Source organism: Chenopodium album, chromosome 9, assembly GCF_948465745.1.
Source record: "Chenopodium album chromosome 9, dcCheAlbu1.1, whole genome shotgun sequence".
Lineage (NCBI taxonomy): Eukaryota > Viridiplantae > Streptophyta > Magnoliopsida > Caryophyllales > Amaranthaceae > Chenopodium > Chenopodium album.
Genome location: NC_137842.1, coordinates 36,289,845 through 36,306,386, shown reverse-complemented (window position 1 = coordinate 36,306,386; position 16,542 = coordinate 36,289,845). Strand labels below are relative to the sequence as shown.

At 36.3% G+C, this 16,542-nt stretch overlaps 1 non-coding gene across 1 annotated transcript; it reads left to right on the top strand.

The window, feature by feature from the left end:
• The first annotated feature begins 858 nt into the window (after nt 1-858).
• On the top strand, nt 859-964 carry LOC145561110 (small nucleolar RNA R71). The gene has a single exon (XR_014093691.1). It is a non-coding gene; the product is annotated as a small nucleolar RNA R71 (small nucleolar RNA).
• Nucleotides 965-16,542: the final 15,578 nt, after the last annotated feature.

The window sequence follows — 16,542 nt, the reverse complement described above, 5'->3', positions numbered from 1 at the left end:
GATGGAAACCCGGAGGCCTATTAGTTTGGGCATAGTTAGAAACAAATTGGCCCCTATTGCCTCCGGTGCCTTGGTTAGGAACATTGCCTTGTTGATTATTTCCCATGTTACCTTGGTCACCAAAATTTTGATTTTGAAGGTCATGGTATCGGGAATTAGGTTGTTGGTTTTTATTACCATATCCTCTTTGGTTAGAGTAGCCTCTTCCATTGAAATTGGAAGGGCCTCCCCCACCATGGTATTGGTTATCATAACCACCACCATTTTGGTTCCAACCACGGTTTCCACCTTGATTCCAATTCCCCATTTGATTGGAGTTTGGCCTCAAGTTTCCTACATTTCCCATTCTAGGAGCAAAATTCATAGCATTGACATTTTCCATATTACTATCATGTTCATGGGGAAGGGGGTTGAACTTCACAAGCATAGACACAATGAGAGGTATCATGATCATAGGTTTCACAATTAGAACAAAACATGCATCCTTGGGGCATTGTATTGTAAGAAGAGGGGGAGGAAGTATCCATACCATTGCCTCCCTTGGTTGAAGGGGAGGTATTACCATGAGGGTTGGACCTTTCTTTCATCAATTCATCCATTTGCTTGGTCATTTTGGAGATTTGGGTAGAAAGGTTGTTGATTGCGTTGGCTTGCTCCAATGCATAAACGCCCTTGCTAGAAGTAGCATCCCTTTCTCCTTCGTACCAATCATCATAGTGCTTTGCGGCTTCCTCTATAATACACTCCACTTCATGCTCTCCTTTGTTCATGATTGGACCACCGGCCGCGGCGTCTAGGCTTGTTCTTCCTTGAGGTGTGAGACCTCCATAGAAAGTGTGAATGAGTTGATACTTGGGTATCCCATGGTGTGGGCATTGACGTTGAAGCTCTTTGTATCGTTCCCATGCCGCACTTAGAGACTCACCACTCTTTTGGCGAAAACCTTGAATCAAAGACCGAGCCTCGACGGTCTTCCTATGGTTATAAAACCTCCTCAAGAAAGCCGTAGTCACTTGGTCCCATGTCGTGAGAGAGTTAAAGGGCACCTCCTTCTCTAGCCATTCTAGACCTCTCCCAATTAGCGAAAATGGAAACATTTTGAGGCGAATATATTCTTGAGTCACTCCATTGGCCTTTATTGTATCACAATATTTCTCAAACTCTTTTAGGTGCTCATGAGGACTCTCAAACTTTCCACCCGAGAATTGTTTCCTCTCAATCAAGGCAATCAAATTAGGCTTGATCTCGAAATTGTTGGCTTGAGTAGTAGGAGTTAGGATCCCACTTTGCGCTCTAAAAGCTTCAGGGGCCCCAAGACGACTAAAAGGCGTATTCTCTCCCATTTTAGAACCTTCTTTACTCTCAAACTTATAGGTTGAGAAAGGGTTGATTTCTGAATTCGAAGATGATTTAGGGCTATCTAATTCTTCACTTGAGGGTGAAGAGGGTGGAGTATCTTCTAATTCTCTTACTCCTCTCGTTGGAGTGCGAGAATTTCTACTCCTTGCTCTTGCTTCTCTTCGAAGTAGGGACAAAGACCTCTCTAGCTCTGGATCGATGGGAATTAAAGATCTTGAGCGGGTTCGTCCTCTATTCATACAACGAAGCTAAGAAGAACGTAAGCACTGACAAGTAACAAAAGTAACAAACACTAACAAATAAAGGTGAGATAGTCTCAAACAAGCAATGAAATAGCAATGGAAACCGTCTCCCCGACAACGGCGCCAATTTGACAAGGCAATAATCGTGTCGTTGAGCGACTACACCTAAGTCAAATTAATTTATAACGCTCTACCGACCTAATACGTGTATAGGGTAAATAGAGGGGTCGAACCACAAGGAGACATGCATAAACACCGCATTCACTACTTAAGACTTTAAGCTATCTCGGGACAAGAAGTGTGAATAACTAAGAGATTAAACTAAGGATTAAGAATGATTAAAGACCAATAAAACTAAACACCAAGGGAAGTGAGTAGATGTAGATGTCACTTGATCATGAAATAACACGGAAGCAAAGAAATGGTAAACTAAGCATGCAAGAATATCGAAATAAAGCTCGATCTTACCGCCTTCCGGGGTTAATCGATTTCTCCTAACATAGCCTCTATGTTTCCACATTAGAACCATATATTAGAAGGTGCAAACAAAGAATTATCGATAGTAATGAATCTCAACTAAGTCAACTTCCGTTACTTGTTAGTAAAGACTCATCTTTGATCAACTAACAATGTGCACTTGCAAGAAAGACCAAAGAATATCAAGCATACAAAGACTTTAATCACCATTGACATAACCCCAACATCATAAGCATGAATCAATTAACAACTACACCATCCCCACACCCTTGGCTAGGTGACTACTCACAAATCATATTGAAGACAATATCAATCATCAAATCAGTAAGCATCAACATGATCAATAAGCAAAGAAGGAAAACCAAAATAAGCAAACAAAACTAAATACAAAAGTAAAGAAAGAGAGTAAGAAATTGCTCATTAATTGAAGATGAAGATTTACAAAGATTCAATCAAGCTCCTTCTTCAATATCCAAGTTCATCAATGAAAATCCACACTTTCTCTCTCTACTAATGAAGTTTCTCTCTCTAGATTAAGCTCAAATGTAGAAAATTAAAACTAAGTTCATCTCCCCCTCAAAACGTTCTAAAAATGGGACTTATATAGTCCGTACAGAGCCAGCTGATAAAAGGATAGGTCCGACCGAACAAATGGGAAGGTTCGGCCGGACTACAGGATAGGTTCGGCCGAACCTCCCTGATCCTGGTCTGGTCGAACTCCTGTGGTTCGGCCACTCCTGCAAAACTGCCAATTTTCATCTTGCCCCTGCCTCAACGTTCGGCCGAACCACTGAGCAGTTTCGGCCACACCTTGGTTCGGCCACACCATCAGAAGGTTCGGCCGAACCTCTTCTGAATCATGCTTCCTCTAGCTTCCTTTGAGCTTAGCTTCCTCCTCTTGAAAATCCCGATGGTTCCTACAAAGCATAAGCATGAAAATCACAATAGGAACAAAGCGGGAAGACTAAGAAAAGGGAGGATAAAGGAGAAAGAAAAGAGGAAGCAAAACTAAGTAGAAATGCTTAGAAAAAGGGCCAAACAAGTGCAAATGAGGGGAGAATCCTTAGAGAAAAAGGATAAAAGAGTGGCATAAATGCCACTCATCACCTCCTCCATTGGTTTAGGTGACTCTGGTCCAGTGTCTACCGTCATAAACTCTCATTCTTCCTCATCATCAGAAGAGATTTTAATAATGATTGGAGTTGGAGGTGGATTTGGGTTTGAAATCTCCATGATTGAACTATCTACCCCCCTTGCTCTCCATTCTCTGCTTGGCCACCATGTGAAGAAGATGAAGAAGATGAAATCTCCGATTGATGGCTAGGATAAGGGGGATCTTGTCCCATTAGGTTTTCATAGTGATAGTCAAGGTATGGAAGGTTGAATTGTCTACAATGATCTTTTTCTACCTTGACAAGGTAGGAAATAAAAAATATGTAATCAAGGTACCACTTTCCATAGTATTCCCTATATTTATAATAATTTGGGATGTCCTCTGATAGGTAGAAATCATCAAATTTTGCTTTGACAGTGTAGTATGGGGGCTCCTCAGACAAACACTTAACAATCATGGCTGAAATACGATCAGGGTTATCAAAAACCCTGTCCCTTAAAACATTACTCCTTTAGGAACTGTAAAAACGAATCTTTTGAATATAATCGTAGGGATGTTCATTTGGTTTCTTTAGGAGAGTTCCTAATTTGGTGTAACTGCTAGGAAGGTTCGGCATCATGTAAAGAAAATGTTTAGAAAAGAATTCCCTTTCCCAAAAAAAAAAAAAATATAATATAGTTCTTGCATGAATTAAGTTCAATGTTCAATCAAACAATTTTAATCATTCCTACTCACATAATCACATGCTCCCAAGTAATCCATAAATAGGATTAAATATCACAACCTAAATATTAATGCATACAAGAACATGAATATTTCTAACTTATATGCCCAAATTTCTTTCCTACCCAATCTCACCAACATGCTTTTCAAAAGCTATTAACACATAATACTTACCTTAATCCTTGCTTTCCTGCAAAATAAACAAACTTAAAAAAATATTTTTAACTCCTTTATAATTAAAAATTTTCGAAATTAAGTAAGAAAGAAGGTAAAATTTTCCCTACTAAAAATATTTGAACCTTCCCTTTTTATAAAAAAAAAAAAAAATTAGGACCACTTAAATAAATAAATAAAAAATTTGGTTTTTAGTCAAACTAATAAATATTTAATCTTCACAAGATAAAAATAATTAGAATAAAATAAAAATTAGTTCTCTAAAAGTTTTACCAAAAAATAAGTATTTGGCCAAGTTTACAATTAAAACACTTTAAAACACACTTTTTTAGCTTTAGTGGTAATAAAATCTCAACCAAAGCTCCCATGCATATACCACTTTGTAACACCCTAGAAATTCCTTCCTTTTAACATACCTGTTTTGCCCTGTTTAAAACTTTAAATAGGAATATCTAAGATATTACCCCCCATCGTGATAACTGTTAAGGCAACTATGAAAGACACACAGCGGAAAACTAATTTCAAAACGTTTCAAACCAAGTAAACATTGAAAATCAAACATCGAAAGTAAAGTCAAACCAAAGTAAAACGAAGTAAAATAAAATCAACCTATAACTTGGAACCATTGTAGGCCCTTATTAATCAAAACCAAAATCAAAAACCCCTTTTTGTTAGTCACAAGTCATATTATAGTCATAAATAAATTAAAGCAATAACACATTCATATACTTATAGAAACTAGCATGATTCGCTCTTCACTCATGCCCATTCATGAATACGCTTCATAACCTAAAAAGCTTAACTGTACTTGTTTCCACTACTCTCCATTAAAAATGGGTCATCATAGGGCCAAGATAAATACAAGGCAAACAAACACACACAATCAGCAAATTTGAGTACATAAGTGTAATTAACACACTAACATATATATAATTTCCTATCAACACACAACTTACCTTGTTGCACCTGTGTATCAAACATACAATATTTAACAAAAGTTCTCACTAGAAACTACATAATTTATTTAATGTTGACTACGCATCGAACGGGTTTCCCCCTAACCTCCCCCCAAATAGATTTGAGGTTACTTACACGGGAGCTAACCGTGCCAGCGTCAATAACCACTCGTAAGTGGCGGAATTCCTGCGCATAATATTAATAATACAGGGAATGTACAGCGTCCGGTACTCAAGTAGAAGTTATGGTTAAATATAAAACACAATAACTTCCCCCATATGTTCTTACTCAAGGTATATACGTTCCAAGAATTTTGGTGCACAATCTCTTTCACTTTACGTTAGTTACAGATTGTTCGACTTGGTGATGACTCTCAAACCATAATCATTCAATCAACAATAATTATTCAATCAACCAAATCTACTAATTTAATTCTTGAATAATTAGTGACCACATAATATTTAATGTTGAATCCTTTTAATTTGAACCTCGGTGCCTGATCGGTCTCATAAATGGCCCCCATTTGACGAGCATTTAAGTTGTTTTCTTCCTCTTTGCATAGCATTCATGCTCAATAAATGCCTATTTTTATGCATTTGGTCTTGGTTTTACCTATCCTCTCTTAATTTGTAGCTTTTGTGCATTTTGTTGGTTTTTCTTCTCTTTTCTCATTTATTTGCTCTATTTTTGTGGTTTTAGGTATTGTACGAGGTCCGGGTCTTGTTATTGGTTATTTACTAAGGTGGAAGATGCTTTTGGAGCAAGCTCGTGGCAATTGGAAAGCTAAAGATACAAGGAAGTTGATTCTCCAAGTTCTAGTTTTTGCGCTCTCAAGTCGTTCTCTCGTGAAGATGGGGTGTTGAACCCACTGTCAAGTGCTTTTTGGGATTGCCACTCATAGTGTTCATCATCGTCATATTGCACGTTCATTCTAAGACCTTAGCTAACGCACGAATCAGCGAGAAGAACCGAAGAAACCCAAAGGAGCGCAGGCGCGCGGAACAGGGGCGCGACCGCGCCCCACATGTTCCCTGTTTCGCTCTTCTTCGTTTCGAGCCTCCTATAAATAACTATTTGTAACCTGATTTTTTAAAGGAGATTTAGAATGAATTTAGATCATAATTTTAGCTTAGTTGAGAGCTTCTCTCTCTAGTTTTAGGGTTAGTTTGGGAGTAGATTTTAGAGAGAGAAAATGAGGATTTTCAGTGGTGATTTAGAGATTGAAGATTTAATGGTGACAATTGTGTTTAAGATCTTTTCTATTATCAATGAGCATTTCTAATTCTATCTCATTTTAATGCTTTGTTTAATATTCTTGTTAGTTTGAATTAATTTTGATGTTTGACGCTTGATTAGTGTAGTTGTTCTTCATATATTGTTGAGTCTTGATTTCTGTAGTTGTTAGTCAATTAGATGATGATGTCAGAGTAGTTGTTTTCTAGGGATTGGGTGAAACTTGTAAGATTGATTGATTGTGCTTAATTTAGGGATTATGTTGATTAATTGTTGAGATTAAAGTGATTAATGGAAATTTGCATGTGTGTAATTCGATTAGGCCTTGAGAATTATGCTATTTGGCATTTTGAGTCTAAATTGATACGGACCATTGATTTGTAGCTTACAATTGTCGATTGAGTTTGATTTATGACATTCTAAGTTAGTGTCTCTCGTAGTTAGCGCTAGTTAAACCTCTAGGAGATTGCCTGTCGAGCTCTTTTGATTTAGTTTTCCATTAGTCTTAGCAACCATTGTTTTGCATATTGTTCTCGAGTTGCTACAATTGTCATGATTACTAGTTGATCCTCGTTCCTAGTGCTTTATTTATTTGGTTTCTTTGTTTGGTAGTTTGTTAGTGTTCTCTCTTTCTCTTTGTCTTCAACCTAGCTTAGGTGCATGATTGAGAGCGCTTGAACATTACCGTTCCTTTGGGTTCCACCCTTGACTTGGCTCTATACTAGTATTTAGGTTGGTTAAGTGTTTATAAATTTAGTTTGATTAAGGGAGGATTAGTTTCAACGACATAGTTCACCCCTCGTCAAAATGGCGGCGTTGTCGGGGAACGGTTTCTATGTTTGAGTGTTTTTGATTGCTTGAGTCTAGTTCTTTGTATATACTACTTTTCTTTTTTTTTTTTTTTTTTTTTTGTGAAAAAAAAATGGCATGTTTTTCTTTTCCTCAATATGATGGTGAGTCTTTTAATATCTACTTCCATAGACTTGTAGAATTTTTGGACTATAATCATTGTAATCTTTTGGAGGATTGTGAGATTTGTTATTTTGGTTTGAATGAGCAAACTAGGAATGAAGTTGAAAGCATACATAATGGTGAACTTAGAGCATTGTCAATAGATGATGCTTGGGATTTCTATGTTTGGTTTGCTAGTGATATCTATAATAGGGGTAATAATGATTCGAATGTTGATGTGCAATGTGTTGAATATTCTAATGTTGACATGATTTCCCATGATTTGTCACATGATCCCATAGTTAAACCTAGAACAAATGATTTCAATTCTATTTCCTCTTTTGCTCATGACGATGAAGTACATGGTCAAGTTAATGTTAATGGTGTGTTTCAATTTTCTTCATTATTTGACATGTCTTCTTGTGATGTAGTTCATTCCCTTCATAACGAATCTCATATGCTTGATTGTTCCCCTTCTCCCCTATTTAATGAAAATGCTCATGATTTTAATGTGCATAGTCCTATCCTTTGTTGTGACTCTTCTTTTACTATTGATCAACCTTTTTTTCCTTTTCATTATCTAAACTCTTGTGATGAGTCTCTAGCCCCTATAGCCAAATTGAGGAATCTTTGAGGGAGTTAGAGATAAATCCTAATCATAGGCCCTTACCTCAAAATTTTGTTCCATTTTTGGTTTTTGTGAAGCAAATGGTCATGCTATTGGAGATTATGGTATACAAGTTTAGATATTGGTTCTTATTTGTAAGCAAGCTTGTGTTGTGTATATATTGTGAATAATGGCAAGTGAATAAATGAAAAAGACGTCTAAAGTTAAAAAAAAAAAAAAAAAAAGCAAGGACATAATAAATGCAAAATTGAAAAAGCCGTCCAAAGTTAAAAGAGGGGAGGACAATTGCTTTGAATATTTGAATGAAAAAAAAGGTGAAAATGAGAAAATTCAAAAATATTTTGATGGGGTTCTATTCCTTTTTTTTTTATCATTGAGGACAATTCTTCCTTTAAGCTTGGGGGAGAAGCGTTTACGCTTTTTGTACATATGCTTGTGGTTATAGCTTTGAATTAGCTTGGGGGTGTTAGTATTTTTTGTTTGGCGATTGCTTAGTTCTGAGGAGAAGGTTTGATCACCCTTTGCTTCACTAGTTAGGAATACCGCCAAATTTTAAAATTTTAAGCCTACCCTCACCCTTTTTGCCCATACGTTATAACAATTGTTAAAGATCCCTTTCGACCTAAAGGTTGAGTCACATATCAAGGGAGGGCATTATGTGTTAAAGCGTAAAGAGAGGGGATGCAAAGTCAAGACGTCGAGTAGCCCAAAAATATGCTCTTTTCCGGCTCCTTCGAGGAACTATTGAGATGCTCATTAGTGGGAGATTTGAGACTATAGGGAGAACGCAGTAGGATCGAATGGGATGAAGGTGGATTGTGATAACTAGTTCTCTATGCTTAGCATATTCTATGTTACAATCAACCTCAGATATCTTGGAATGTGCATACCTCTTTTTTCTTAAGAAAGATGTTTATTCATTTGAAGTGTAGTCATTTTGTAAAGTCCAATTCGTAAAAGTTTCGATTTTGTTTTTCTTTCTTTTTCTTTTACTTTTTGTGGTTTGCCTTATGAATTTTGGTGGAGAGTTATAGATTAAGCTCTTAGGAAACCTTTACGAGACCTCACTCGTCCTCGTAGGCGAATTTGGGACATAAAGGGCTTGTTGTAGCTAAAAACAAATAAATTGGTTTTGTTTTGCTCAAGGACGAGCAAAAGGTAAGGATGGGTGTGATAAATGGCACCCATTTGTGAGCATTTAGGTTGTTTTCTTCCTCTTTGCACAGCTTTCATGATCAATTAATGCCTAGTTTTATGCATTTGGTCTTGGTTTTACCTTTCCTCTCTTATTTTGTAGCTTTTGTGCATTTTGTTGGTTTTTCTTCTCTATTCTCCTTTATTTGCTCTATTTTTTTGGTTGTAGGTATTGTATGAGGTTCGGTTCTTGATATTGGTGATTTACTAAGGTGGAAGATATTTTTGGAGCATGCTCATGGAATTTGCGAAGCTCAACAAGCAAGGAAGTGGATTCTCCAAATTCTAGCACATGCGCTCTCAAGCCGTGCTCTCATGAAGATAGGGAGTTGAACCCACTGTCAAGTGATTTTTGGGAATGCTACTCTTAGTGTTCATCATCATCATATTTCGCGTTCATTCGAAGACCTTAGAAAACGCACGAAACCGTGAGAAGAACTGAAGAAACCGAGAGGAGCGCGGGCGCGCGGCCACCCGGTGCGAGCGGGCGGAATAGTAGCGTGACCGTACCCTTCAGGGTCCCTGTTTCGAGCCTCCTATTAATACCTATTTGTAACACGATTTTTAGAAGGAGATTTAAATTGAATCTAGAACATAATCTTAGCTTTGTTGAGAGCTTCTCTCTCTAGTTTTAGTGTTAGTATAGGAGTAGATTTTAGAGAGTGAAAGTGAGAAATTTTAATGGTGATTGAGAGATTGAAGATTCAATGATGACAATTGTGTTGAAGATCTTCTCTATTATCAATGAACATTTCTAAATCTATCTCATTTTACTGGTTTGTTTAATATTCTTGTTAGTTTGAATTGATTTTGATGTTTGATGCTTGATTAGTGTAGTTGTTCTTCATATATTGTTGATTATTGATTTCTTTAGTTTTTAGTTGATTAGATGATGATGTTAGAGTAGTTGTTTGCTAGGGATTGGGTGAAACTTGTAAGATTGATTATATGTGCTTAATTTGGAGATTATGTTGATTAATTGTTGAGATTAAAGTGATTAATGGAAATTTGTATGTGTGTAATTCGATTAGGCCTTAAGAATTATGCTGGATTCCTTTGTGAGTCTACATTGATAAGGAACATTGATTTTTAGCTTACATTTGTCGATTGAGTTTAAATTGTGACGTTCTTAGTTAGTGTCTCTCGTAGTTGGCGCTAATTAGACCACGAGGAGATAGCTTGTTGAGCTCTTTTGATTGAGTTTCCCATTAGTCTTCGCAAACATTGATTTGCATATTGTTCTCGAGTTACTACAATTTCCATGATTACTTGTTGATCCCCGTTCCAAGTGTTTTATTTATCTGGTTTTTTTATTTGGCAGTTGGTTAGTGTTCTCTCTTTATCTTTGTCTTCGTCCTAGCTTAGGCGCATAATTGAGAGCGCTTGAACATTACCGTTCCTTTGGGTTCGACCCTTGACTTGCTTCTATACTAGTATTTAGGTTGGTTAGGTGTTTATAAATTTAGTTTGATCGAGGGAGGATTAGTTTCAACGACCTAGTTCACCCCTCGTAAAAATGGCGCCGTTGTCGGGGAATGATGTCTATGTTTGAGTGTTTTTTATTGCTTGAGTCCAGGTCTTTGTATATACATTTTTTTATTATTTTTTGTTTTGTGAAAAAAAAATGGCATGTCTTCTTTTCATCAATGTGATGTGAGTCTTTTAATATCTACTTCCATAGACTTGCGGAAATTTTGGACTATAATCATTGTAGTATTTGGGAGGCTTGTGAGGGTTATTATTTTGGTTTGAATGAGCAAACTAGTAATGAAGTTGAAAGCATGCATAATGGTGAATTTAGAGCATTGTCAATTAATAGGTTTGTCGCGTACCTAACAAAAATAACCTAACAAGACTATTACTATGTAGACGGGCAAGTAAGGGTCGGATCCCAAGAGACTATGGTGCAACTAATTAACTAGACTCAAGAAACTACTAAGCAAGTAACCAAATCAAATAAGTGAGAATTAATAACTAAGGAACTAATTAAAACAATTAAATCTAAGTATTATGACAAATCAATGCTAAAAAGATCCAAGATCAAGAATCACCACAAATACAATTAATGCAATAGTCATTCTACCCCTAACATATAATTCAATTGATTAATGAGGAAAAGTGATCCTATATAGTACCAATGGTCTCTCCCGAGTTATCAATGGCTTCCTTAATAACAATCAAGACTACTTCCGTGGAATCATGTAAATTAAAGACTTTGAGCACTTTACTCTAACTATCTAATCATCCATTAGACTACTCCCGTGATGAACTTTAAACCCTAAATTGATTTATTCAAACCCGTTAAAACCCAACTACCGTTGCGATTAAAATAATGGATTAATAACAATACTAATTATCCCTAATCTAGTATTGGCATGAGCACAATCAATTAAGCATATCAGTTGCAATTATCATTAGAAAATTTAAAGAATTAAATCATGCATCAATCATATTCGGGTTCCGCTAGATCTTGGAATAAGGAAACTACTCATTCATATTAATAAAAACAATAACAAGAATTAAATAAAACATAATTAATAATAAAAAGAAATTAAAGAGAATAAGAAAATACTAAATCTTGAATTATGATAGATAAATGAAGAATTTTGAGTGCATAATCTTGAATTACAATGAAAATAAAGTCCAGAGAGAAAACTAGGGTTCTAAGATGATGAATAATGAAATTATAATGCTAAAGAGTATTTATAAGAAGGCTAAAAGATAGGATATAACAAGGAAAGAAATCGGATTAAAATCGACTAAATTCGTCCAGGCATGGGCGTGTCACACAGGACATGCCCATGTCAAAAGTCATACTCATTTTTTCTTCAATCTCCAGCGAGACATGGGCATGTCAAATTCTGACATGGTCGTGTCTTGCTGGGCTAACCTCACTCGCTGAGGCATGGGCATGCTCGCATTCAACACGGTCATGCTTCCCTTAGCACGTAGCTGCTATCTCAAAACACTCGACTCGACATGGACGTGCCTCAAATGAACATGGGCGTGCCTCAAATGAAACTTCAACTTCCAACTTTCTGCCTTCTCAAAACACACTGATATGTCCATGTCTCTGAGTGACATGTGCGTGTCTGGATGGAAAATACCCTTAAGTGAATTCACCTTCAAACTTTGGCTTTCTAGGTGAATTGCAAGCTATGATCACGATCCACAACTCCGTAAAACTTCCAAAAATCTTCATTAAATCCTGAAATACATAAAAAAAAAACAATGAATCTACCCATAAAAGCATTGTATGATCACAACTAAACAAAATCAAGCAAAAATAAGTTATGAACAACTAATCTAGACTCGAAAACTACCTAAAAAGACTCTAAAAACACGTATCATACATGACTTATCATCAATAGATGATGCTTGGGATTTCTATGTTTGGTTTGCTAGGGATATCTATAATAGGGGTAATCATGATTCTAATGTTGATGTGCAATTTTTGAATCTTCTAATGATGGCATGATTTCCCATGATGTGTCACATGATCCAATAGTTAAACCTAGAACAAATGATTTTAATTCTATTTCCACTTTTGCTCATGACAATGAAGTACATGCTCAACTTGATGCTAATGGTGTGTTTCAATTTTCTTCATTATTTGCCATGTCTTCTTATGATGTAGTTCATTCCCTTCATAACGAATCTCATATGCTTGATTGTGCCTCTTCTCCCCTATTTAATGAAAATGCTCATGATTTTAATGTGCATGGTCCTACCCTTGGTTGTGACTCTTCTTTTACTATTGATAAACCATCTTTGCCTTTTCATTCTCTAAACTCTTGTGATGAGTCTCTAGCCCGCTATAACATAATTGATGAATCTTTGAGGGAGTTAGAGATGAATCCTAGACTTAGGCCCTTAGAGAGACAAATGATGGAAACTTTAAGGAGCAAAATGAAGATGATTAGAGAGTGTGAGTGTGTTTTGAATTAAGAATTTAAAAGAAGAGAAGAGTTGGAAAGTCAATTGTCATATTTGATGCTTGTGTGTTAAAATTTCAAATCCAATGTGTATGTTGAGAATGATAATGATAATTTAGAGCAACCAAGAGAGTGTGAGGATCCCTTTTATGAGCATATGAGTGTTGGTGAAAGAGTTGAGAATGAAGAGAGAGTTGAATTAGAAAATCCTAACCCTCTTTCCCATCTTGATGAGCCTCAAGTGTATGTTTGTGAGCCTTCAATCTATGAATACATAGACTCTTTTAAGTTAATGCCCCATTTGTTTTGTGAGAGGAATATGAAGATTTATAGATTCTTAGATGAGTTCATCGAGAACGCTTTTTGGGATTTAGATGAGTTTACGATGACTCTACCTCCATTCATGCATGGTTTTGAGGACTTAGGTTTTGAGGTAGTTGAAGGAAATGTTGTTTATTGTGGTGGAAAGGAGGATAAGGTTGATTCCCTTGGAGTTTTTGAGCTTGAGGGAGGTGTAGATTGTAAGAATTTTTCATTTGAGGACTCTATGATTGATTTTCATGCCCTCATTTGTGATGTGAGACCTTATGTTGAGGGAGTAGCTACCCCTTTGCCCATTTCTCATACCCCTTTTTCTCAAAGGTTTGACCACATCCCTTCTTGCCCTATTTTTCTCCCTTCCTATCTCAAAGAGCCTATTGGGGAGGCCTTTTCTTTGGGAGTATTTTATGTCCCTCATCTTATCATTGTTGAGGAAGAGAGGAAATATGCCAATAAAAAATTTTGTGAGGAGGATTTGCCTTTTTTCTTTTCTTTCCCTTCTTATTTTCTCCCTTCTTCTTCTTATTTTCTTGTTTTTCCTTTTGATCCTTCTTGTTCTATCTTTTGGCATCTCCCTTCTCACTTGCGTGCAACAATCTTTTTGCACGTTCTTATCTCTTCATTTGCCTACCTTTTATCATATGAAATGTGTAGTAGTGCATTTGACAAGCTCTTGCGTGCATTGAATTATTATTTTCGAGAGTGGTCGAGCTTGGACCATAAGCAAGCCTTTCTCGGGAAGTAACCCGTGTTTTATTGGTTTCATTTTCTTTTCTTTTTAGAATAGATTTTCTCTCATGGAAATGTTTATGTGCCTTTTTCTATGTACATGCCTTTATATACTTTGGTGTATTGGTTTAGATCAAGAATCATAGAAGATTGGCACCACAATTGCTAGCAAAAGGAAAACAAGTTTTAATTCTTAAGGAAATTAGCTTTGGAAGGTTAAATTGGGTCATTTGCGGGTATTTACACCCACCTAATATCCGGTAATATCCTTCCTTGCTCTTTCTCAAGTGGAACTTGTTGGACATATGTTGGTTTTATTGGATTGATCTCATTATTTTCCCCCTCCCATGGTTTATATGAATTATATTTGTGTGCATTGTCTCATTCAAGCTTGGGGGAGGGTATCCTATAATGTTTGATGGGATGTTGATTCATATATGTTATGCACCTTTGTATATGCTTTTCCATGTTCTATATTTTGAAAAACTACAAAAAGATTTTTGTTTCTATCAAGGCAATTTGCAATGTGTTTTGTATTGTTCTTGCTTTTGACATAATACTTTTGGATTTGTATAGTTGAATGCATTTCTTCTTCAATGGTAACGGTGTGCACGGTTTGAGAGTATGATTTGTTGATTCTAGGATAGAGTATGCTAAGGTAGTCGTTTAGAACTATTGGGACCTTGAAGCCGGATTCTATTTGTTTTTGAAAATTTGCAATTGCTCCCTTTTGGTTAATTTGAAGCTTTTAGTGAGTTTTTGCCACAACCATGCGAGGTTTCATTATTTTCAAGCCTTCTACATATCTTGCATGAGCGGCATGGATCCTTGACTATTGCGGACCTAATCTTGAATCTTGACTCATAATTTCTCAAACCCAAGACCAAACCATCAAGGAAGGACAAAGGCATCTTTTCGGGGTGGTAATTATTTTTTCTAGGATAACCCTCTTTATTTTTAGTTCATTGGGTTTACATTTGCTTTGTTGCTAACCATTTGAGCTTTTTCGCATCTTTTCAATCCACATCTTTAGAACTTTGAGCCTTTTGTTTTTTTTTATTCCATTTTTGGTTTTGTGAAGCAAATGGTCATGCATTTGGAGTTTGTGGTATATAAGGTTGGATATTGGTTCTATTTGTAAGCAAGCTTGTGTTTTGTATATCTTGTGAATAATGGCAAATGAATAAGTGGAAAAAGTCGTCCAAAGTTAAAAAAAGCAAGGACATAATAAATGCAAAGTTGTAAGAGCCATCCATAGTTAAAAGAGGCGAGGACAATTGCTTTGAAAAATTAAAATACATAAAAAGTGAAAATGAGAAAATTATTGTGATGTGATTCTTTTCCCCTTTTCAAGCATTGAGGACAATGCTTTCTTTAAGCTTTGGGGAGAAGAGTTTACGCTTTTTGTATATATGTTTGTGAGTATAGCTTTGAATAAGCTTGGGGATGTTAGTTTGTTTTTGTTTGGTGACTACTTGATAGTGATTCTAAGAAAAGGCCCGTTCTTTGCTTCATTATTAGGGATACCACCAAAATTTTAAACTTTAATCCTATCCTCGCCCTTTTTTCCCTTACGTTTTAACCATTGGGAAAGACCTTTCGACCTAGAGGTTGAGTCACATATCGAGGGAGGGCATTATGAGTTAAAGCCTAAGGAGAAGGGATGCAAAGTCAAGATGTCGAGAAACTTCAAATCTATTTGTTTTTTCGGTTCCTTCGAGGAACTATACAAACGCTCACTAAATGTAGATTTAAAGCTAATTGGGAGAATGTGCTAAAATGTTTTGAAATGAAAGTGAATTGCGTTTCTTTAGTTCTCTATGCTTATCATATCCTATGTTTCAATCAACCTTAGATATCTTAGAACGTGCATGTAGACACCCATTTGTGTCTCCCCAAAACCAAACACAGTGATGAGTACCTTTCACGTCGAATCGTAATCGAATGAAGTGAAAGTGTGGAAAGTCTAGTGTTGCGGAAAGTTTTAATTTCTTTTCTCTTCTCTCTGTTTTTGAAAACTTATTTTAAGAAAACAGCAAATCCAGTTTGGTTGGACCATGATATGGGTCCAATAATAGTGTAGTTAGATGGGGCTTGACAAAAGCTTTCCAACGATATATTATAAGCCCAATTCCGATGAATATGAGGAAGTTATGGCCAATTTACTAAACTGGGCCCGGTTTGAGCCTTATATACGGCCCAATGATCTTGGGGAGGGCCTAATAAGATTTATCATTCCAAATGCAATTATGAATGATTTTAGTCTTCTAGAATCTTCTAGAAGGTTCTTTTCATTCCTAATTCAATTAGCATTGATAAATTGACTTTTGACTTTACAGAGTTTTGATTAAAATCAAATAGCATTTTCGAGGGAATTATATGATTTTATCCTCCAGTACGGTAAACTTATCTGATTTTCAAAAACGCGTTGGATATAAGCTTGTCGCCTAACCCCATGCCTTGGCGCCTGGAACCAGGCCTGGCGCCTGGCGCTAGCCATTGGTG